We start from the raw sequence: 24,164 nt of genomic DNA on the forward strand, positions 1-24,164 counted from the left end.
GTATAAATTAGGATTAGGTTAAACCTAATGGCAGAAAATACCAAGAAAAGAGAAGACAGTTTATTTCTCCCCCAAGTGTAAGAAGCCCGGTGCTGTTACAGTGGTGCCCTGGTCTCCAGGGTAGGGAGGCGGGCTCCACCTTCACCATGTGGTGACTGCCTCGAGACCCCAGGCCCCAAACTGCCAGCTGCGGTCATTGGTAATGTAACTGGTAAGTCTGCTCACTCAAAGTCCTGATGCCTCATGAGGTAAAGTACATATCAGAGGGTGGGATATGAGCCCCACTCTTGGTACCAACCTCTGCATCGGAATCCAATCAGAAGATGGGACTCATAGGTGTTTAACAAAATTTAGTTAAAGAGTTGTTAACTAGATGGAAAGTGTTAACTGGGTAACTGAAATGGCCCAAAGCAAACGCTAAGGTGTCATGGAGGTAGCAACTATGGAGGCTGGGGAAACAGACAAGATGTTGGAGCTATTAAAACTTCAGGAGCTTGGCCCTGGCCGGCTTGGCCCAGTGGATAGAGCATTGTTGGTCCTCAGAGTGAAGGGTCCCAGGTTCGATTCTGGTCAAGCACATGTATGTTGTTTGCAGGCTCAATCTCAGACCCTGGTTGGGGCATGTGCAGGAGGCAACCAATCGATGTGTCTCTCTCACATCAATGTTTCTCTCTGTGTCTCTCCCCCGCCCTTTCACTCTCTCTAAAAACCAATGGAAAAATATCCTCGTCTGAGGATTAACAACAACAACAATAACAACAACTTTAGGAGCTTGGAGAGGAGCCCTGTGAGGCTGATAGATCTCTGGGGAAGCGGCATCGGGTGGCTGGTGCTGGCGTCTCAGCTTGGAAGGGTCGGTGGGCCTAGGCCCATACCTGAGGAGGGCATGGTGGCGGCTGGTGACTTTGAGAGGCTGACTGTGAGGGCTGCCAATCTGTAAACAGAATCAACTGCTGCAGAGGAAGGGACTGCTGCATCAGAGTGAAGCAATGTGAGGTGGCTGCACAGGGCAGGAAATGAACAAGCAGGAAGTTGGTCTCCACAGGTTCCTCTCAGCTCCCCTGTTGCAAACCACGGCAGGGGAGCAGCTGCTGACCAAGGTGCTCCGAGGGTCCTGGCCCAGTGTCACCCCAAAATGTAGAGGCTTAACAACTGGCACAGGGGTGTCTGCCAGATCTCTCCACTTTAAAAGTATCTTTGGCATTAAAAAAAAAAAGTGCCTCATCTCGGGGTGAAACTTTCAGATTGTGTGACTACCCAACAGTCTTTTGTTCAGTGGCCTTGGTGTCCACGGAGGAATCTGGTAGCTGTAAAATGGTGATTTTCTCTTTTTCTCGATCCTGATCCTTGTCCTTTATTAGTTGGCATTCCTTAGTGAAGGAGAGCTTTCCCTCCTGTCCCCTGTTCCCTGCCCTGAGAAATGTGGTTTTCGGTTGGGTGGCCATATGCCCAGATGGAGTTGTCCACTGGGAACAGGGGGAGAAGATACTGGCCCTCCATCCCAGTTCCAAACAAGCCATCCTATCCCTGCAGTTGCATCCCTGATTGCTTGAGCTGTACAAGCTCCAGAAGGGATGGGAAGGAATTAGTGTTTTGTACAGGAAAACATGAGGGAACACAACAGGACTTCACTGGGGGCGTCTGTCTCAGGGAGGACCACATAGGCTGGGGTCCTCAGCTTTGTCTGGGCATCGGCCTCACCTGCAGAGCTGGGGCCTGGGCAGAGCATTGTGGTATCACTGGTCTAGGAGAGACCCGGGCATCAGGAGTTTAGGAAGCTCTCCTGAGGATTCCAGCAGGCGTGCAGGCTTGAGAACCCTAAACCAGGAGCCAGCCTGGCCACACGGGGTGAAAGTGTGCTCTTCTTTACGCTCCATCAGGTGGGATGAAGGAACCAATGAGATTTACTGGCATGTCTTGCCGTCAAATCAGCATTTTCAAAACTCTGCCCACTGTTAGTGTTTGACCACCTGGTACATTTGATTTCTCCCTTTCAAAAAAGAGTTGACTGTTCTCATAATGCTGGTCCAGATTCAGGCATCCAGGTTAAGAGTGCGTCTCATGACTTCAGTCACAAACTCACCTGAACTTCTGTAAAATGGAAGCATGCTTTTCCGCCTTAAGATGGAGTGAATCCAAAGGTGAATAAATGCTCAGGGGTGGGCTGTGGGAGTGGAAGTGGCAGCAGTTGCTACTCTATGCTGAGCCTCTGGCACCCCCATGCCCACCCAGCACTGGGCTACACACTTAGCATAACGCGGGCCTTCATAAAAATTTGATGTGAACTATTTCAGGCATAGAAAAGGCTATCTATATATAGAAAAGGCTAAGTGACCGACTGTCCATCCGTCCGACCGTCTGAGCAGCCGGTACGAATGACACACACTGGCAACTTAGAAATAAACGTTGACTCACACCTGCGCGACACATATAAAGCTCTCACTGGCACTAATCACACACAACGCCAGAATGTATCTGAAGACCAACTATTGGTACAACATGCCTCTGAAGCTGAAAAAAAGCATCGCCATCAACAGAATATGTCTGAAGACCAACTATTTAATTTCCTTTCAATGTGCAAGAATCCGTGCACCGGGCCACTAGTATAGGAATAAAATAATGACCATTCATGTACCCACCATATAGTGTAAGATTTCAGGGCCTGGATTTGCTCTCCCCTGGTTCCATTCAGGAGGAGTGGAACTACTGACTGAATTTAGTGCTCATTATTTTTTAATTTTATGATACATGTATGTGTCCCTAAGTGATACATACCATTGGTTTGCAGGTTCTCAGGCTCTATGTAAATGACCTCACACTGTATGCATTCTCACACAAATTACTATTTGTTGTTTAGCATTGTAGTTGTGTGATTCCTCCACGTTTGTATGTGGCTCATTCATGACCACACACATGTTTATCTGATTTCCGGTCAACACTTAGGTGGTTTCAAATTTTTGAAAATTAAAAACAGTGCTACCATTTGCCTTCTCATATGGGTTTCCTTGGGCACCTGTGCAGGAGTTTCTCTGGGTCTAAATCAAGGACTAGAATTGCTGCATTGTACTATATGTTTACCTTTAATCTTATGAGATCTTGCCAAATTGCTCTCCAAAATTGAACCTTTTTGTACTCTCATCGCCAGTGTATCAGAGTTCCAATTCTATGCCTTTGTCAACACTTGGTATTTCTCAAACAAAAATATTTTTCCAAATACATTATTTCTTTTTTTGGGGGGGTGGGGTAATGCTCACCCAAGGATATTTTTTCTATTGATTTTGGGGGAGTGGGAAGGGAGGGGGGAGTGGGAAGGGAGGAGGGAGAAGGGAGAGGGAGAGAGAAAGGGAGAGAGAGAGAGGAACATAGATGAGAGACACATCAATTGGTTGCCTCCCAAACACACTCCACCTGGGACTGGGGTTTGAACCTGCACCCTGGGTATGTGCCCTGGTGGGGAATTGAGCCTGCAGCCTTTTTGGTGTATGAGATGATGCTTCAATCAACTGAGCCACGGGGCTGGGGCTTCAGCTGCTAACCTTTGAGATAGTTTGTTAACGATAGGAACCAGAGATGCAGTGAAGGCAGACACTGGGGACAGGTGTCCTTTATCCTTCATGGATATCGCGAAATATGTGTATTGAAACATTTCCCCACTTAAAATGCCGCTGTTGCCTGTTTGTGGGGTTTTATTGCCAGGGTCTTGGGAAGCTCTCCCATATCAATGACCCAAGGTGGAGTGTTGGACTCAACACAGCCTGATTTGAGCATAATTATAAGCATTTAGATAATGCCGGCATTTTCCGAATGCCTAGCACACAACTCCATCATCCCCAGTGAACACAGTGGTCTCTGGCCGCCTGGTCTACCCCGACTGGAGAGAACACTTGATGGGCTGAGCCTTGGTCTGCCTGCTCCCCACTCCCCATGTGAGAGAGGGAGCCCCCAGCTCCCTCTCTGTGTAGAACTTGCCATCAAACCCCAGAGTTCTTGGGAAGAGCCGCTGATCTGTGTGAGCACAAAACCGCTGTGATAGGCCAATGAAAACTGTGCTTTGGAAAGAGAGAGGCTGTGCGGGGTGTCGCTTCTTCAGAGCTGCTGGGCTGACACCAGGCTGGTGCCTCCTTGCTTGGTTCCTCCTGAGCCGCCCTCCTGGCGCCGAGGAACTGCCACACTTGTTGGGGGTGGGGTGGGTGGGGGGACAGCAGCTCTGGTGGGCCGCCTGTGTCACTGGGTACTTCTTTTTGTGACAGTTGCAAGTGGTTTCCTAGATTAAACACTGTTACATGGCCCCTGTCCCTGAGCGCTGTGTGCCCCTTTATTGAGGGGCTGGCGGAGCAGGCAGCGAGGACCTGGCTCAGTGTGGTGTGGGGCTCTAGTTCCTGACATGGGTCCCCATTTCCTGGGCCTGCATTTCTGTAGCTTTACCCTGGGGCTGGCAGGGTTTGAGCCCCGAGCTTGGGAAGAAATGACAAATGATGTTATGAATCTCTCTAAGAGATAAGGGACCAAGTTTCTCCAATGACCTAAGTATTCCTCTCCAGATTTCAGGGCCCAGGCTCCAGGCTGTTTCCTTTCCGTTCCCACAGGAAGCCCCGTGCCATGGCCATGTGATAGCTCAGTAGCCCCAGGTTTCTGGTGGGGACTTCAGTCCTTCCAACTCCAGCAGCCAAGACAAGCCAGTCCTACCCCACTCCAGGATGACATGTGAGCAAGTGTGGTCTCACCAGGGTGACCCTCAGGACTTCTGCTGGGGATTCTGGGGCAAGGAATGTTCTGCCACGTGATGACCACACCCCCAAAGGGAAGTGTGCAGCCCCAGGTATCCTCTGGGCGTCCCAGCCTTTACTAAGGATGCCGCCAGCCACGGGGAAGGCAGTGCCGAGCCAAGGGAAGAAACAGGTCCTCAGAACGTCAGCGAGCTGCGGGGGCAGGCCTCCCCGTGCACTTCTGTTACCTGGGCCCATGCATTTCTTTCACTGTTTAAGCCAGTCTGAGCCAGGTTTTGTTTCTTGCTACTGAAACCATCCTAATGGTACCCGTGGGATGCCGATCACTACTTTGATCTGAGCCGTGGTCCCTGATGTGTAGAGACAACTTGGAATTACCACCTGGTCCCTTCTGAGAACCCCAGGGCCCTGGGCTGTGGCCTCCGGGGGAAACTGCCCTGACCTATTTGTCCTAAGAGTCCTGGCAGAGGTGGACCCTCCTTCCCAGAGGTGAGGGGACCTAAGTTCCCTGTCCTGAGGGACTTACCGTCACTCATGTCCATGCAAATATGGTTCCATCACTGGGCTTCAAGGGCTAGTCCCCTATGCAGAGTCTGGATACCTTGTAAATATTCATGATGCCCTTTCCCCTACTTAGTCATTCCAGCAGTTCAAGCCATGGCCTTGACCTGGCCCATTCAGCTCAGTGGATAGAGGGTCTGGGTTTTGATTTTGATCAAGGGCATGTTCTTCGGTTGCAGGCATGTGCCCTGGTCAGGGCAGGTGAGGATTAACAACAACAAAAAGCACCACCAAACCCCCCACACCCCCCAAAACAGCCTCTTGCTCCTATGCCTGTTTTCTGTAGCACCTTTCCTTTGGTTCTCACCATATGACCCTGGGGACGTGGCTTCTAGCCCCGATCAGGCGCCTTTTTCCTATCAGCCCTGGGCAGCCAGGAGCCTGCCTGTCCCACCCGGTTGGGCTCCTTGACATGAAGGTGGGGCCTCCCTCTCCCCTGAGTCTGCTTGGGCCTCTTTCACTCCTTTCCCTCTTAATTGATCATTAAGGTTAAGTATCCTCTGTGAATGATTAAAAAAAGAGACTGGGCGAGCAAGAGCGTAAACTGATTAAAAGTTAATACTCAGTTTAATGTTAACACTCAGTTAAATTACATCAGTGAGAATAGTTTGGTGGTATTTTCCATATAGTCCAAGAATAGACATCAAATCTTTGGGACTGAACAGACTCAAGTATATGTGATATATAAGAATGTACTGGGTGCTGCCCTGGCCGGTGTGGCTCAGTTGGTTGACGTCCTCCCGTGCACTGAAAGGTTGCTGTTTTGATTCTTAGTCAGGGCACAGACCCAGATTTTGGGTCAATCCCTGGTGCGGTGGGGGGGGGAGGGGGGGTGCAGGAGGCAGCCCCTTGATGTTTCTCTCTCACATCAATGTTTCTGTCTCTCTATCCCTGTCCCTTCCTCTCTCTCTGAAAATCAATAAAAATAAAATGTTAAATAAATAAATAAATAACAGAATTTACTGTGCGGTACCTCCTGTGAGATGTGGCTGGATGAGCTTTGACTCTCAGCTGCCTGCAGCTCCCAGGACTTTCCAGCTGCTGCTGTTGAGCTGACAGCTCTTTAAAGATTTGAGCCCAAACTTGGCTAATTTTTTAAAAATTAAATATGTTTTTATTGATTTCAGAAGGAAGGGGGAAGGAGAAAGAGATAGAAACATCAATGATGAAAGAGAATCATTTGATTGGCTGCCTCCTGCATGCCCCCTACTGGGGATGGAGCCTGCAACCTGGGCATGTGCCTTGACCGGGAATCGAACTGTGACTTCCTGGTTCATAGGTCGATGCTCAACCACTGAGCCACACTGGCTGGGCTTGGCTAATTTTTCGTATCCATTTGCAGTTGGCAGTGTGAATGCTGTCCCTCACTGGGCCTTTGCCCCCAGGTCAACGCCAGGCTGGGTCCCGGGAGAGGGTGGCACTGGGCTTGGTGCTCTCCTGCCCAGGGCGCAATAGCTGGACTCTGCCGACCTCAGGCCCTTGTATAGAGCGGGAACCAGAGCTCCTTTTTCATTAGGTTGCTGAGGAGAGCTGGGCAGAGTCTGAAGGGGAGGAAGAATCTGTTAGAAACACAGTTTCATCAGAGTTAAAGCTAATTTTAAGAAGACATTTGGAAGTGGCTGCTGGGACAGAGGTCCCTAAACTCCTAGAGACAAGACTGTGTGCTGGGTGACCATGAGGGGACAACACTTAACTTGCCCAGGTCCAGTGTCTTTATCCCACTGTGGGTGGCGATTCCCAGGACACTTTACAGCTGAAAACTCCAGGACCGTCAGTGTGACGGTGCCAGCTCTCCCAGCGTTGCGATGACTGTCACCTGCAGCTCTCTCCGTGCCCCCTTGTTCCTACCAGCACAGTGGAAATGCAAGCCCAGCCCAATGCAATCGTAATGTTTCTCGTAGCCACATTTTAAAAAGTGAAAAGAAACAGGTGAAATTAGTTTTCATAATGCATTTGCTTTAATCCAAATATTGAAAATATGATTTCAACACATAACCAGCATGCCAGTTATGGATAGATTTTATATTTGTTTTTGCTATTAAGTCTTTGATACCTGGTGTCGGCTCTGTGGGGCTCAGAGCAGAGAGGAGCTGGAGGGCTGGAGGGGAAGGCCAAGTTATCGCTCAGCCACAGGAGGGCCTGGGCTGTGGGCCTTGGGTGGGTGGGTCTCCCAGATAAGCTAGCTGCCCAGACAACAGATTCCTGGAGCCCTTCTTGAGGACCCAGCTGCCCATCTCCCATGACCTATGGTGTTCACCTGCGCAGGGTATTTTGGGTTCCATGAGGTTTGGCCCCCCAGAGAGGCTTCAAGTGCCCCATAGAAAGGAGTCACCCACAAATATAGTGACACTATTGTTATTATTATACCATGACAGTACGTGTGCACTTTGATACGATGGTTCATATATCAGATGAAGACAGCCTCTGCCCACGCAGTGCAGTGTCCTCAGCATCCCTGGTGGCAGGATGGATGCAAGTTATTCCCCTGTTGGAGGCCACCCCCCACCCCCACCCCCGGTTCTCAAGCCCAGTGCTGCCTGCAGGGGGACTGCTGCCCAGCTGGGGTCTGCAGGCTGTGTTTCCCAGGGTGTGGCCAACCAAGAGATTACTTACTCAGTGCGATCATGAATTTAGGTGATTTTTCTACCAAAAACTGTATTACAATGAAGGCAATTACCTACCAACCATGAGCTCCTAGCTCTATAGCAAATGTTTTAGCAGGAGACAGGAAAGGGCTGGGTCACACAGGAAGAGACTGAGCCTGGGTGAGTGAGGGTGAATGAGATGAAAGATCACGTCAGCCTGGCCGTGCCCCTCTCCATGGAGACCTGCCAGGTGTCCCTGTGGACATCAGAAAGATGCAGAATAACGTGACCAGCTCCATGCACCCACGTCAAACGTTCCTTGTGGATGAATTAGAGCTTCAGCGTGCCTTTCTGAGTTGATACAGAATTTCACAGCATGACCTTGGTGAAGAGCCAGGAGAATACGTTTCCCGCCTGTACAGTGGCTGTGAAGATCAAGCTAACAGTTTAAATGAAGGCACCGTGTGAACCTGAAGGCCACAGAGACATGGAGGTTACTATTCTGAGTAACCATTACTATTGATTTTTTCTTAATCTCACTGCAGCTGGTATTCATCTTGGGGCTTCTGAGAATCTTCTCACCAAAAACCCCTGCAGCCTTCAATGCCCTGGATAAGAACATGAATTTGCCCTCGACCCACGGCCCAACTTCTCATTCCGACATCTCATTCAGTCCAGTGGCCAGGAACTGGCTGGAGCTGGAACTCACTCAACCTCTCCTTCCTCACCACTCCTTTTTCACAACCAGATAAGAAAGGCGTTCCTCACACTGTCCTGCTTTCTGAAGTCAGGTGTTACGGACAGTCCTGTGATCAGGGATGGGTGGGGACTCCTCCCCTCAGGGAAGAGGGAGCAACTGAGTTGAGGGCAGGCGCCAGGGCCCCCTGGCCTCTGTCCCCACCCACAGAGCTGGAGGCGAGGCCTCTAACTGCACAGGGCGGAGGCCTCACAGGGAGATGGCACGTGGAGCTGGCCGCAGCCTTCACGGTTATTACTTTGCTGATGTTGCTTGTCTATTTCCCTGTGAGGATGATTCAAGATTTTCAATCTTGAAACTAAACTGGAGACTCCTGCCAGCCCCACACCTGGGGCTGTCCTGGGGAGAGGCCAAAGTCCTGGGCCAGGAGCTGGCCCTGCTGAGTGATGAGCTAATGTCCCCTCCTCTGCTGCAGGGGCCAGGGAGGGGCCAGCTAGCCACTCACCTTTGCTTGGCATCCCTGGGTGCCTGGGCTGAAGATGAGGGGAGACCAAGGGAGGCTCTGTTGCTTCTGCCTAGTCATGTCCTGAATCCAAATGGGCAACAACAGAGCTGCCCCCTTCATGATTCATTCATAAACCATCAAGCGTAAGCACAGTGTAAATGCGCCCACCATTCAGGTTCTCCCAAATCCCCTCCTCCACTTTTTAAAGATCCACTTTATTAAGATACTAGAGGCCTGATGCATGAAATTCGTGCAAGAGTAGGCCTTCCTTCCCTTGCTGCCGGCACCAGCTTCCCTCTGAAACCTCGGACCCAGGTTTCCCTCCGGCCCTGGCTTTGTCTGGAAGGACATCCGGAATGATGTCTGGTCTAATTAGCATATTACCCTTTTATTATTATAGATATTTTGCATATAATAAAATGCACTCATTTAAAGTATACGGTGTGATGAGTTTTGACAAATGTGTACAGCAGTGTAAACGCCAGCAAAATCAATTGTCAAACATTCCCATCATATCCAAAAATTCACTTTCTGCCCCTTCTGCTTCTGTCGCCGTAGTTCTGCCTTTTCTAGAACTTCATGTAGATTTGATCCAGTGGTGTGTGCTCTTTTCTGCCTGGCTTTTTCAGTCAGCATATTGTCTGTGACATTCTTGTACATTGCCATGGGTACCAGTAGTGTTTCTCTTTTCTCTGCTGAGTAATATTCCATTGTATGGGAATATCACACTTTTTAAAATTTTCACTTAGAGTTTACATTCAATATTATTCTGTATTAGTTTCAGCTGTACAGCATGGTGGTTAGACACCCATATACTTCACACAGTGTTACCCTGACACCACAGATATTACAATATTATCGACTATATTCCTTAAGCTGTACTTTACATCCTTGTGACTATTTTATAACTACCAATTTGTACTTCTTAATTCCTTCACTTTTTCCACCTGGACCCCCAGTCCTAATCCCACCTGGCAACTATCGGTTTGTTCTCTGTATCTATGAGTTTGTTTCTGTTTTGATTGTTTGTTCATTTATTTTGTTCTTTAGATTCCACATATAAGTGAAATCATGTGGTATTTGTCTTTCTCTATCTGACTTATCTCACTTAGTGTAAAACCCTCTAGGTTCCTCTATGCCAGTGATGGCAAACCCTTTGAGCTCGGCGTGTCAGCATTTTGAAAAACCCTAACTTAACTCTGGTGCCGTGTCACATATAGAAATTTTTTGATATTTGCAACCATAGTAAAACAAAGACTTATATTTTTGATATTTATTTTATATATTTAAATGCCATTTAACAAAGAAAAATCAACCAAAAAAATGAGTTCGCGTGTCGCCTCTGACACGCGTGTCATAGGTTTGCCATCACTGATCTATGCAGTCTCAAATGGCAAGATTTCATTCTTTTTAATGGCTGAGTAATATTCCACTGTCTATAGTACCACATTTTATTTATCCATTCGCTTATCAGTGGACACTGGTGCCACAATTTCTTATGTGCTCTCTTCTTTTTGACTTTGCAAGAGATGGTCTTTTCAGTCCCCTCTCAATGGGGGTGACCCTCTGGGCCACAGAAGGTCTCTGTGTGTATTGAGTTTTACCACTTACCTCTTCCTGCTAAACTAGGCCCTTTCTCCCACCCCGGTCCCTCCTTTGCCTTTGGTCTTCTGCAAAGCAGACCTACTCTTCTGCTGGTGGTTTAAAATTGTGTTAAAAATAATCACTTATTGCACAAATAGCATAAAATAACATCAAGAGATGCCAACTAAAATTTAAAAAAATGCGGGGGGGGGGGCAGCCCAGCCTTTAGGATTCAGAACCCACTTCAGCAGACGGCCCTTTCCTCACCACCTGCTCTTGGAAACGCCGTGCCTGTGCCAGAGGCGTATTTCACTGTCTATGTCCCTCATGTAGGCACTCTGCTATATTTGTAGATGAATCACAGTTTAAAATAATTATTTTAAACTTTTGAAACATTTAAAGATAATACACGAATATGGTAAAAAATATATTTGAACGGCACAGAAACATGCAAAATGGAAGGACACGTCTCCCTGCCGCTCTCACTGCTTGGGCAGCCCCTGCCAGCAGGTTGGTGAGACTCGCCCCCAGCAATTCACCGTCCGACGTGCATGTTGTTGAAACCCGATAGAACCGGGCCCCCATGTCCTCGCCTTGGCTCAGTGATAAGTCCAAAGGAGACACACAGCTGGCTGCACTTTTGACAGCAGTCCAGGTCTCTGCTTGGCCTGCAAGGGAAGGTGTGTGACAGCGATAAGGAGACAGGCACTCGAGTGCACAGGTGTCTCCGTCAGGCTCCTCTGCTTCCCGCGTGACAATATTGGTGCTCGCTCGGTCTCGGCACAGCTCACAGTGAGCGGCTCTGCAGGAGACACAACCCCCCTACCCGCCCCCGTCCGTCCCCCCCCCCCCCCCCCAGCTTCAGGTCGTCACTTTCTGCTGCAAACACTGGGTGAGTCCCTCCCCTGGTGGAGCCATAGGTCCATGCCCTCCCTGCCAGGTGACCTGGGGGGGGGGGGGGCAGCTTCGGATCTCTGCTCCCATTGGGAAGGGGACTCTGCCCTCTGAGAGGGGGTTCCCTTAACAGAAACAGAGGCTCATGAGCTGGACAGCCGGAAGGAAGGCAATCGCCCTCTATGGTCCCCCGGCAAAACTCCTTTAAAAGCTCATCTCTTGTCCCAACCGCCAGTAGCCCCGCCCTCTCTTTTTTCCAGACTCTGTCTCCTTGATTCTCGACCTTGCTCCTCTCCTCTCCGACTTCCTGTGGAGCGGAGCCCCTTCTCCTTGGAAGAAATGCCACGCGTTTACACTGTAATAACTTGTCCCTGCCATAGACACACGTGAGAAATACGTGTGCGATTTCTACACCCAGTGGAGGTGCCCCTGCAGCGCGTGTCACCTTGCTCCCACCAGTGCAGACGGGGTCATTCTGTTCAGTACAAACAAAACTGGAACTGCCTTATGCCTTCGATGGGGAGTGAATGAGCCATGATTTATTTACATTGTTCTCAGCCTGTAGGAATCCACTGACTGCTCGTTCATTAAAAAATAAAAGGTCCCTGCCCTCCCGTAATTTGTAATCTAACAATATTTTCAATGAGAAAAAACAGAGACTTTCTTATTGATGTTAAAATGTGAGATTTAAAACATTTTAACACATTTTTAGCTATAAAAGTAATACACACCATGAGGAGACATCGGAACCCCAGTGCACTGCTGGCGGGAGCGTAAAACGCAGCTGCTGTGGAAGATGGATGGTGGTTTCTCAAAAAATTAAACATAGAACTACCGTGCGATCCAGCGTCTAGGCCAGTGACGGCGAACCTTGTGAGCTCGGCGTGGCAGCATTTTGAAAAACCCCAACTTAACTCTGTGCCGTGTCACATATAGAAATCTTTTGATCTTTGCAACCATAGTAAAACAAAGACTTATATTTTTGATATTTATTTTATATATTTAAATGCTATTTAACAAAGAAAAATCAACCAAAAAAAATGAGTTCGCGTGTCACCTCTGAAATGCGTGTCATAGGTTCGCCATCACTAGTCTAGGGAGACAGGACATCTGAAGGCAGAGACTTGGATAGTTGCAAACTCATGTTCACAGCAGCATTATTCAGAGCAGCTCAAACGTGGAAACATCGAGGGTCCCTCAGCAGGTGAGTTGGGTAAATGAGATGTGGCAAAGCCCTACATGGAACATGATGCAGCTTTAAAAGGAATGAAATGCCAACACATGCTACAACATGGATGGACCTTGAAAAAAATGAAAGGTGAGACAAATCAGTCACAGAAGGACAAATATTGTACGTTTCCACTTACACGAGGTGTAGAATGGACACATTTATAAAGACAGAAGGTAGAATAGACGTCACCGGAGCTGGGAGAGAGGAAATGAGGAGCTGGTGGTTTGTGGGGACAGAGTTTCCGTTTGGGGAGATGATATGTTCTGGAGTTGGATGGTCAGCATGGCTGCACAACAATACTTTGTGCCACTGAATTGTACACGTAAAAATCGTTAAAGAGGTGAACTTTATGTAGTGCATGTTTTATCATAATAAACACAGAGCAACACATGCACGAGGTGAGCACAGTCTATTCAAGAAGGCGATCGTTTCCCTCCTGGTCCTCCCACCTCCTCCCCTCGCCACCGTCCCTGCCTCGCTCTTCATGGCAGATGCCCGTGGATCCCAGACATTTCCTATGGCCATGCTTGTCCTTATAATATTTTCTTTCCACACAGGTAGAATTGTGCTGTTTATTATTCAACATAATTGTTTTTCCACTTGCTAACATCACAGCCATCTTTCCAGTTCCACACAGACACACCCACCTCATTCTGCCCAGGTGGGGCTGCATGTAGGGGACACCGGGACTTAACCTGTTTTCTGATGATGCGCATCTGGGTCGCTTCCATATGTTTGCTCTATAAACTATACATTGCGCCACATTAATGACCTTTTACACACAGCTGTGGGAATGTGTCTACTGGGTAAATTCCCAGGAAAGGAATTTCTGAGTCAAAGGGCATGTGTGTTCACAGTGTTGATAGATGCTGTAAAATTGCCCTGCAGAAAAGTTGCACCAATTTACATTCCTCCCAAGGGGCACATTGGCCCTTCCTCCCTCCTTCCTCCTTTCCTTCCTCCTTCCTCTCTTCCTTCTACTTAACAAACAGACAAGCAAAAACTTTTACTTTTTCCACAGTAACCTAACAGGAATAAAAATACAATGTACATTACAATTTCTCATAGTTTGGGGGTCGGCTGGTTCTCCGGCAGCCAGTGCCGTAGGCACACTCTTCATGTTACTTGGTCACATCGCCTTCTTAGTCCAGCACTTTGTGTGTTTCTATGACTCACCTTATCTTGAAATGTTTGAGTCTGATGCACGCCTCTTATCTTGTCAAAACAAAGTTAAAAGCACATCTGTCATTCGAAGGAATGACTCTTGTGCTCAGGGTATAATTTTATTTTTGGTTGTGATCATGCTTTACATGATAATTTCCTTGTAGTATTTAATTTTGGACAAGTAATACATTTTCACAGCTCACAATTAAAAAATATGAGCCCGTGGACTGTGCGAATCTCTCTTTTCCTTATTTCCCATTACTAGTTCCTACAGCCCTCCCTCTCCTCAGAAACGCTGATTTTAGTTTCTTATAGATTCTTCCAGAGTTTCTTTATGGAAATACAAGCAAATACAGATATAGATTCCTGTTCTCCTCTTTTTTACACAGAATGTCGTGCACTATCTGTCCACCACCTTGATGAGTGTGCCTCATTAGTAGGTGGAGAATGTCCTCACTCTTTTTCGTAGTTGGGTATGTGCGAGATGTTCCATTGTGGAGGGACCTTATTTATTTCGCCAGCCCTTCATTGATGAGTATTGATGAGTTCTATCCACTTTACTATTACAAACAGTGTTGCAATGAGCATACTTGTGCACAGAGTCATTTTGGGTGTGTACAAGTCAATCTGAAGTGTAAAAGTGGAACTGAAGGATTTGTCTGAATTCTGGCAGATGCTGCCAAATTGCCTTCCTAAAGGGGTTGTGCCAATTTACACTATTTCAAAGGTCATGTGAAAATTCCTCTTTGTCTACAGTCTTACTAACAGTGTGTATTACTGACCCATTGGATTTTTGCCAACCTGATAGGTGAAAATTGGTATCTGTAGTTTTAATTTGCATTTCTCGTATGAGTGAGTTTGATGACATTCTTATACATTTAAGAGCCATTGTATTATTTTCTTTGAATTATTTCTCCTTTTTCCTCTTACTGGGTTATTGACATTCTTCTAGAGACATTTTCTCTATTGGGGAGATCTGATCTTTGCCTGTGATGCGTTGCAAGCCTCCTTCCAGGCAATCTGTCATGTCTTTGGCTTTGCGTGTGGTGCACTTTATCATTGGTTTTTAATTGTCATTGCTTTTATTTTTATATTTTTAACTGAAAGAATTGATCATTTTATTTTCATCTACACTAATAAAAGAGAAACATGCAAATTGGTGTCACTCTGCTATGCCCACCAGCCAATTAGGATGAGTATGCAAATTAACCCAACAAAGATGGCGGTTAATTTGCATATGCAGGTATGGAGCGAAGATTGAAGACAGTGTAGAAGGAAGCCAAGTGCTCTGCAGTGAAGGAGAAAAGGGAGGGATCGAGGCAGCGGAGATGGGAGGGATCGAGGCAGCGGAGAAGGGAGTGAAGCCCGCCTCAGTGGGCTTCACCCCCTTCTCTGCTTCGCTCCGGCCGCAGGAAGCCCTCTTCTTGCAGGAATAGGCCCAAGGAAGCCCTATTCTTGCAGGAATCTTCCTGCAACAGGCCGCTAGTATTTCATAATTGTGAATTCTAAGGGGAAAAAAAGGACACCTACCTACTAAGAAGGGCTCCTAGTGGCTGACCAGGCTAAAATTAAAACAACAGCAACAAAGAAATGAAAACCAGCCTACAGACACTTCTGCACACGAGCCTCTCACACACAAGCTATTCTCTCTTTGATAGAAAGAGGCAGTGAGTCTTTCCTGTCAGGCTGTCACAGCACCACGCTCTCCTGGGAAGGAGGACAAGCAACGTAAACTGATAGAAAGAGGCTCCCCCTGGCTGGGTGGCTCAGTTGGTAAGAGCATCATCCCCATACGCCAAGGTTGTGGGTTTGATACCTGTCAGGGTACATTCAAGAAGCAACCAATGAATGCATAAATAAGTGGAAACAACAAATTGATGTTTCCTTATCTCTCTTTTAATCTCTCTCTCTCGCTCCCACCTTCTCTTCCTCCCTCTGTCTCAAAAAAAAAAAAAAAAAAAAAAAAGGAAAGAAAGAAAGAAAAGAAAGAGGCTCCCTCTCTCCTTATCTGTCTGGTCCAGTCATTCCTGGGCCAGTGGGCACCATCGTGGGATGGGTGGGAGGTCTGAACATGGGGGGCCCAGGCATCATTGGCATGGGTGTGGCCTCATTCCAGGAGTGGGTCCCCTGGCATCATCCCAGGAGGAGGAGGGCCCGTCATTGGCATCATGGGGGTCCCTACATGTGGGTGCTAGCATCATACCAGGGCGAGGAGGACCTGGGAGACGGGGAGGTGGGGCCATTGCCCTTCAGGCAGAGGAGCGGAGAATGCAGTAGGAGGTGTCTTTACTTGTTGAAATGCTGCTGTTGTTTTGTCAATCAGATTTGGAGCCTGCTCTTCCATCCATCTTTTTCTTTTCTTTCTTTCTTTTTTTTTGTGTGTGGGATTTGAAAGTACATTTATTAAAGCTGGGGACAGTGAAACAAGGAAGGGCCTGGAATAGAAGAAGCAATAGCAAGCTAGGCGGGGCTGCTTTCTCTAGAAATGTTATGGGAAAAAATGAGACAAGGTGGGGCTGCTATCAGCTCCCTGGACAGTCAGAGAAAAGGGGGCCTTGGAGACAGGCTGAGGGGGCCGGGGGGAGGGTGAGCCCAGGAGGAGCTGCCCGGCCCACTGCTCCCTGGCTGCAGGTCTATGGGTCTCCTGGGAGTTAGGAGATGCTGCCTGTGGGGAAGGAGAGGGGAGGGAAAGGTGCAGGCGAGCTCCTGGGAGGCGGAGAGCAAGCACACGTGGTCTTGAGGGTTTAAAGGCTGGGAGTTTTGGGAAGGTTTGAGGGAAGGATCTCGATAGAATATTCCTGAGCTTTCCCAGGTGTGCCCTTTCAGGGTAGTGGTCTCCACTGCTTGGTCATCATCAGGACAGAGGGTCACTAGGCATTGCAGCTGGTCCTGGAGTTGCCCACCTGGTTTTGCTGCTTTTCTGGGCCTGGAACGGAAATACAATTGAGGCCTAGATGTTATCTCTAGGGAGGAAAGGTCAGGAGGTCTAAACTGCACTGCCAGCAATATGCCAGGGGAGGACAGGCCACTTGGGGGGAGGGGGGAGGTCCTGGGCCAGTTTTGCCTGTTGCCAGGCACCGAGCTCTCTGTTCAATGACCTCCTGAATGTAGCTGTAAAATGCGGGGCCAGTTTGCTTAGCTGTCTTAGTCGCCCCATCCCACTTGCCAAGGAATGTTCCTAGTGTTTTATTCTCCTGCTTCATTCCTCCCTGAGATTTTCATCCCTGAAATATTTTAGGGGTGATGAGGGAAGGGGGGCTCTGTCTTCAGTAACTGCTTCCTGCTGACAAGGGCCATGGTTCCTGCCTGCATAGGGTATGAAGTCTCTTCTGCCTGATCTACAGGACACAAGGGACTGGGATCCTTGGAGATAGGTTCAGGGCTGAGCAGGAACAGAGAGGCTATCAGCCGATTCTTCTAAAGGGGGGATGGGCTAGAATCCCCGAAGCATCCTCATCCTGACATGGATTGCTGTATCCAGAAGCGAAGTTGGTAATTGCCCCATATTTCATCAACTCAATTACTTAGTCCTGAGAATAGCCTGGTTTCAGGAGGTGGCAATGCAGGTGGGCTCTGCAAGTGAGACCTGGAAAGAGTGGGTGAACCCGTGAATAAGAAAGGCCCCAGGCCACTTCCCCAAGGGCCCTCATCAGCTTCCAAGTCAATCTCCATTCCTCAGAGCTTTCTGGTGACATCCAGAGTCTAGGCACGTCTCTCCACACCATGACATCCCAGTCCAAGTTTTGGTTGATAAAACCACCATCAGAAGCTGGCTTTCTGTGTCTGAGGAGGGTGATCAGGGGCTCTGAGTCTCAGCGCCAGATGTTACCAGTGATGCTGCTGGGGAAACAGCACCAGTTGTTACTGGTGACGTCACAATTATGGACGTAGGAGAAGAGAGCCAGCCGGGCTGCATAGGCTAAGAAAACAAGGTCCCATCTGGGTCACCAGGGAATGTTACTGGAAGAGCAACCGGCCTGGAGTGGGTCTACCTAGGGCCAGCCAGGAGTGCATGGGTTCTTGATTTCACGCAGGAAAGATTTCACAACACGAGTCCAGGTGACATTGAGAGTAAGTTTATTAAAGCTGGGGACAGTGACACAAGGGAGGGCCTGGGACAGAAGAAGCATGCTACTTCATAACTGTAATTTTGCTCCTGTTATGAATCATAATGTAAATATCTGATATGCAGGATGTATTTTCATTGTTACAAATTGAACATAATTAAAGCATAGTGATTAATCACAAAAACAATATATAATTATATATGTGTTTTCCAACGGTCTTAGGTGACCCCTGTGAAAGGGTCGTTCGACCCCCAAAGGGGTCACGACCCACAGGTTGAGAACCGCTGCATTAGAGGAAAGAAGTGAGCCAAGGTGGGGCTGCTGTCAGCTCCCTGGAGAGTCAGAGAAAAGCGGGTCTTAGGGGCAGGGGCAGGGGGTGAGCCTTGCTCCGCTGGTTGCAAGTGGGGACCGTTAGAGTTTGGGAGATGCCCGCCTGTGAGGGCAGAAGAGGGGAAGGGAGAGTGTAGGCATGCTCTGGGAGGGAGAGCATGCCTCCATCCGATCCTGATAGTCTCTCACATCCTTGTGTTTCCTGCCACTGCAGTGTGTCTTTCTCACAGCTGGAGAGGCGCGGGCAGTAGCCCCAATAAAACTTGGGCAGGCCTTTGGCCACATCGTTCCACCTAATCATCATTGCTTTCAAGTTTTAAAAAAAATTTGAAACAATTTCAGACTTTCCCTCGCGCCCTTCTCTCAGCTTCCCCTCCAGTTAACACCTTTCATAACAATGGAATTCCTGAAACCAGAAGCTAATACCAGCTGAGTGCTGTTAGCAAACCTGTGGATTATGTGCACATTGCCCTGGTTTCTCAGCGAATCCTCTCTTTCTGTCCCAGGATCACACTGGGGATCCCATTTTGCGTTTAGTGTGCCTTGTCTTCCTCATCTTCTTCCACTGGTGACAGTCTTTTCTTGTCCCCGTGACCTTGACAATTTTTAACAGTCACAGTCAGGTATGTTATGGAATGTCCCTCAATGTGAGCATGTCTGTGTTATCATTTTGGGGAGGATAACACAGAAATGATTTGCTTTCTCAGCCCATCATCTGGGGCACCTGTTAGTAACACTGGCCATTTGGTTAATATGGTGTTTGCCTGATGTCTGCAGGTAAAGTTACTATTTTCCCTCCTTTTAATTGACAAGTGTTTAGGGAGATGCTTTAAGGCTGTGCAAGTACCCTGCTTTTCCTTAAACGTTCACCTGCTTGCAGCCAGGACTAGCTGCATAATTTGTGGGGCTCATAGCAAAACGGAAATGCAGGGCCCCTTTTCCAAAAATTGAGAATGACAAGGTAGTGAAGCAGAGTGTTAAGCTAAGCACTGGACTTCAATTAAATCCTATTTCCCTCATTACTCCTACATTTATTAATTGGAACTCTTCCGTAAGGAAGAGCTGTCCCTTTCCCCCCATGTATTTATGAAGTCATCTGTTCAATAGGAATTCGTGGATATTTACTTCACTCTTTGGATTGTAAGTCAATACTGTTGTTTGTTTTGCTGCTCACACGGTTTCAGCTGTGACCACCCTCACCCCCGCCACTCTCGGGTACATTCTAGACGCAGCAGCTTTGCTTGTGTAGCCCAGTGATCACCGCGCTCCAGGCTTGTGCAGACACAGGCTTGGTCAGCGCTCCAGGCTCCGTGGCGTCTAGAAATCCGAAGAGCTCCCCAGGACCCCGCCCCCCACCCCTTTCCTGGTGACGGTGCCCTTGTGGTGTCTTTGACTTTAGCTCCTGTCCCCACGGGTGCGTCCCTGTGCCATTCATCCAGACGGTGAAGCTAGTCCTTCAGGTTTCTATAAGGAACCTGCTCACACAAGCCTGGGGGGCGGAGGGGGGACAGGGAACTTTTCTGAAGACCAGGAGCAAACGTGGGGATGTGAGGATGCAGAGCAGGGGCCCTGGAAGCTGGGGGCACAGAGGCAGCCCACTGTCTGAGGGCCCTGGGTCGGGGCACCAACAGCGCCCTTGGCTCGCGTGGTGCTTTCACGGTGTCGCCTCCGTTCCTCCCTGGTTCCCCACCTCCCCCTCAGGAGCGGACTCCTGGCTCACGCAAGAGAATCCAGCCCTGTCTTCGGGTCCCACCTCACTCAAAGGCGCTTATTTGGGAGGCTGCGAAGCATGGCTGGAGGATGAAATTTTCTTTTCTTTTTTTCTTTCTTTTTTTTTTTTTTTGCTTTGTAACTGTTGCTATTTGTTCTTCTGGGTTTTCCCGTGCTTTCCGGAAAGTCTGCTTTCTAAGGCTCTCTGTGTGGGAATCAGGGCACGTCCCATGTGGGAGCAGTGGAGGAATAGGCGGAGACGCTGTGACCTGAGTGAGAAAGGATTGCGAAAGGATCGTTCTTAAAAATTTTAATTAAAATAATTTTTTTTTTTCTGGAAAAGGCAATATAAACACAAGGGGGAAAACCAATCTGTAAAAAGGAGACTATAGTGACAAACAAGCCTCTCCCCACCAAAAGTCCCATAGTTCACTTTCCTAAAAGCCACTGTCGCCAGCTGCTCATCAATTCTTTTAAACCATTTTATACACATGTAAGCTTACGTTATACGTGTTATGTGTGTGTGTATATGTGTTCTCTGCCTTTTCCAGACAAATGGAAGCATATTCTACACACGGCTTTTCTTTGGCTTTTTCTGAACAGCCAGGTGAGTTCTGCTGTTTCCTTGCCCATGACCGTGAGGATGGAGATGGTGACTGTGCCTTCAGCCTGGGTTCCAGAACAAGAAGATGTTCGGAATAAAGGCACAGGTGATCCACATCTTCTGAGTAACCCGGGTGAGAGATAAAACTTGCTTGTTGTAAGCCCTAAAATTCCAGGGCTGTTTGTTATAGCAGCCTCCCCTGATAGAAGCTGACTTGCTCAAGCACAAAGTCCCAGATGGCTCTGAGGCATCAGTGCCTATGAACCGTGGCCTCTGGCTCCACCACTAACTGATAAAAAAAGTTCTGATTATTATTTCAGGAATCAAGACATGTCCCAGGCACTACGACATCCCATACTTGAGAGTGGCAGTACCAATTGCTCTGAATATTTGGGAAGCCATTTGGCCATGCATAACAAGAGAACGGACCAGTTTTACTTCTGAAAACCGAGCCCAAGGGAATGACCAGAGATGCACAGGAAGGTTGTTGTGGAGTTATTTGAAAAATTGGAAACCATGTCAATGCCCCCTCACTGGGAACAGTGTATGCACATAATTCTAGAGCAGCGGTTCTCAACCTGTGGGTCGCGACCCCTTTGGGAGTCGAACGACCCTTTCACAGGGGTCGCCTAAGACCATCCTGCATATCAGATATTTACATTACGATTCATAACAGTAGCAACATTACAGTTATGAAGTAGAAATGAAAATAATTTTATGGTTGAGGGTCACAACATGAGGAACTGTATTTAAAGGGCCAGAAGGTTGAGAACCACTGTTCATACCTATGTAGCGGAAGAGTCAAGTAGCTGAATATTTAATGCGACGGGGAAAATGTCAGTGTTTTAGAAGTGAGTGAAATGAACAGGATCCCGAACTATATCTGTATGACAATCCTAATTGAAATAAGAAAATTGGGGTGTCTGTTGATCCTTTGCATCTTTCACTTACATTACGTGACTAAGCATTTCCTCCTGGTGTCAAACCTGAAAATATGTATAAAGCAGGACTGAGAAGAAAGAAGCAAAAATAGTGGTTATCTCTGGGTAGCACTTTTTTTCCGTATTTCCACACGTTCTATGGTGAATATGTGCTACTTTTATAACCAGAAGTAAATAACTGCTGCTTCAAAATAAGAATTATTTCGGTCACTTCTAGGGCTGTGCCTTTGAGCGGTGGCTGTCCAGGGACCTTAACTGGGCTCCTTGTCTAAGAATAAGCCTGTGTGTTTAATTAGGTCACTCCCCTGCCGGCCTAGAATCTCTGCACAGGGCTTAGCTTGTGCTGCCAGGGAGGTGAGGCGAGGCGAGGCGAGGCAAGGCGAGGCAAGGCGAGGCCTGGGAGGGGCCCCAGCCTGCAGGTGTTGTGCCCCTGCCTGCATTTAGCTGAGGAATGTGCGCTGTCCCCCTGAGGGCGCCACCACCCTCATGCCTCACAGCTTCCACGACCAGGCCTAGCTGTCCCCCCACCTGCCCTGAGGGGCACTGTGTGTGTGTGTGTGTGTGTGTGTGTGTGTGTGGTGGGGATGGAGAGGAGGGGCAGGGAGAGGAAAGGCCCAGGGAGTGAGCCAGGTTTCTAGAGCAAGTCTTTCCTCTCCTTGTCCGGGAGAGAAGAGGGTGATAGAATAGTAATAACATCTACAGCCCAGGGCTGAGGTGAGGCTCCAGTGAGAAAGATAACGGAGGGCACCGTCTGCGCTCAAAAATCGCCGATGTTTCCATGGGGGACGAGATTCCCAGGCCCGAGAGGGGGCCCAGCCTGGGGAGTGCCCACCCGATCCAGCATCGTCATGATCTGTCAAATGTCTTTTTAAAACGGAGGTCCTGAAACGTGGTTGTACATGAGAATCCCCCAGGGAGCGGACGATGCCCGTTCCCGGCCCACCCGCCGGGCTGTCACTTGCAGGTCATGGCCCTCCTGGGCTTGAATGGCCCTCCCTCCCTGTCCTTGCCTGGCTGGTGCTCACCTGTCCAAGGCTGTATCCCTCCCCAGCTGATTCAAACATGCAAACTGGCGCTCCACCCTGCCCTCAGAGGGCCCCACACAGGCGATTCGGGCATGTCAGGAATGCGGAATCCTGGCCCCACCCACACCTGCTGAATCAGAAGCTACATTTTAACCAGCCAGGGAACGGGGGTGGCGGGAGGGTGGGGGGTGGGTGTTCACGTGCACACTGAGGTCAGAGCAGGGACGGGACGCTTGCGAGCTTGTTGGTGGGTCTGGGAGGTGCGGATCCTGAGCAGGTGAAAGGTCCTGCCCCTGGAACTCAGGCTCCTGAAGGGGGTTTGGAGGCTGCACAGCTGTGGCCTCTGAGCAGCGTCTCCCTGGGCTCAGGCCTGATGTGACGTTCGTCCACCCATGTGTCCCCGGAGCACGCCCTGGGGAGGCCACACTCCTCTGGGTGAGGAGCCGCTGGCTGCCGTCCTGCGGGGTGTCATGGCTCCTGCGTTTGACCGGGGTTTTCTCTGAGTGGACGGAGGCTAGCACAGCCCTGTCCCTACAAAGGCCTGTTTTTGGTGAAACACGACTCTCCTGTTGTCCTGCTTCTAAATTCTGCTCCCAAAGTCCCAGGTCTGTGATGGAACATTCGAGTAGGAGCTGGACTTCCTATGGGGCTCCTCACTCAAGCTCGGGGAGTGACCTCTTCCTGCCCTGCACACCTTCCCTGCACCCCCACAGCTGCCGGGGCTCTGGGTTAAGTCACATGTGTCCGCATGGCTGTCACGTTCTTGTCCCGGAATCGATAATCGAGCTTGAGCCCTGGCCAGTGTGTCTCAGTTGGTTGGACATCGTCCTGTGCATCGACTCCAGTCAGGGCACATGCCTGGGTGGCAGGATCCATCCCCAGTAGGGGGGTGCAGGAGGCAGCCCATCCATGTTCTGTTCTCACATCGAAGTTTCTCTCCTTCTCCCTCCTCCTTCCTCTCTTTCTCTAAAAAATTAATACAAATATATATTAAAAAACCCCGAACAATTAAAAAAATTGAACTCAAGTCTAGTACAGAGTCTCAAGCTCTGTCTCACCTTCTCATTCAAACTCATGCCAACGACTCAGGACTCCCCTCCGCCCTGGCCTGAGGCCCATTTCTCCGACTCTCTCCACCTCTTCTGTCTCACTGTCTGTCCTGAGTCACACCTGTCTTCCTGCTCTGCTCCTGGTGGTCCAGGCCTCCATGCGGACAGCCGGCCTCCGTCCCTCATGCTCCCGCCGTCCCCCTATCACTGGTCAGTCAGTAAGCGACGTGCTTTATGTCCTGCATGTTCTTGCAAGCTCATCCTTTGCCAGAGTCACTACACCAGCCTCCGGACTGGCCTCAGCGGCCCAGCCACCCCCGCAGCGTGTCCTCTTTCCCCCGGGGCCCGGGAGACTGTATGCACGGGACAGGCCATTCTCACAACCTTCACCTGTGACCATCACCTCCCCTCACTGCCAGCCACATGCTCGAGACTCCCTCACGCTCACAGGCTGCCCCTCAGCCTGCCTGCTTCTGACTCACCCATAAGG

The 24,164-nt window shown here is 49.0% G+C and overlaps 1 long non-coding RNA gene across 1 annotated transcript; it reads right to left on the bottom strand.

Moving 5' to 3' along the window:
- Window positions 1-12,570: 12,570 nt before the first annotated feature.
- LOC118657554 lies at window positions 12,571-14,425 on the bottom strand. The gene is made up of 3 exons (XR_004968040.1): window positions 13,841-14,425; window positions 12,921-13,093; window positions 12,571-12,788 (listed from the first exon to the last, which is right to left on the bottom strand). It is a non-coding gene; the product is annotated as an uncharacterized LOC118657554 (long non-coding RNA).
- Between the last annotated feature and the right edge of the window lie 9,739 nt (window positions 14,426-24,164).

This window comes from Myotis myotis, unplaced genomic scaffold (assembly GCF_014108235.1).
Source record: "Myotis myotis isolate mMyoMyo1 unplaced genomic scaffold, mMyoMyo1.p scaffold_m19_p_59, whole genome shotgun sequence".
In the NCBI taxonomy this organism is placed as follows: Eukaryota; Metazoa; Chordata; class Mammalia; order Chiroptera; family Vespertilionidae; genus Myotis; species Myotis myotis.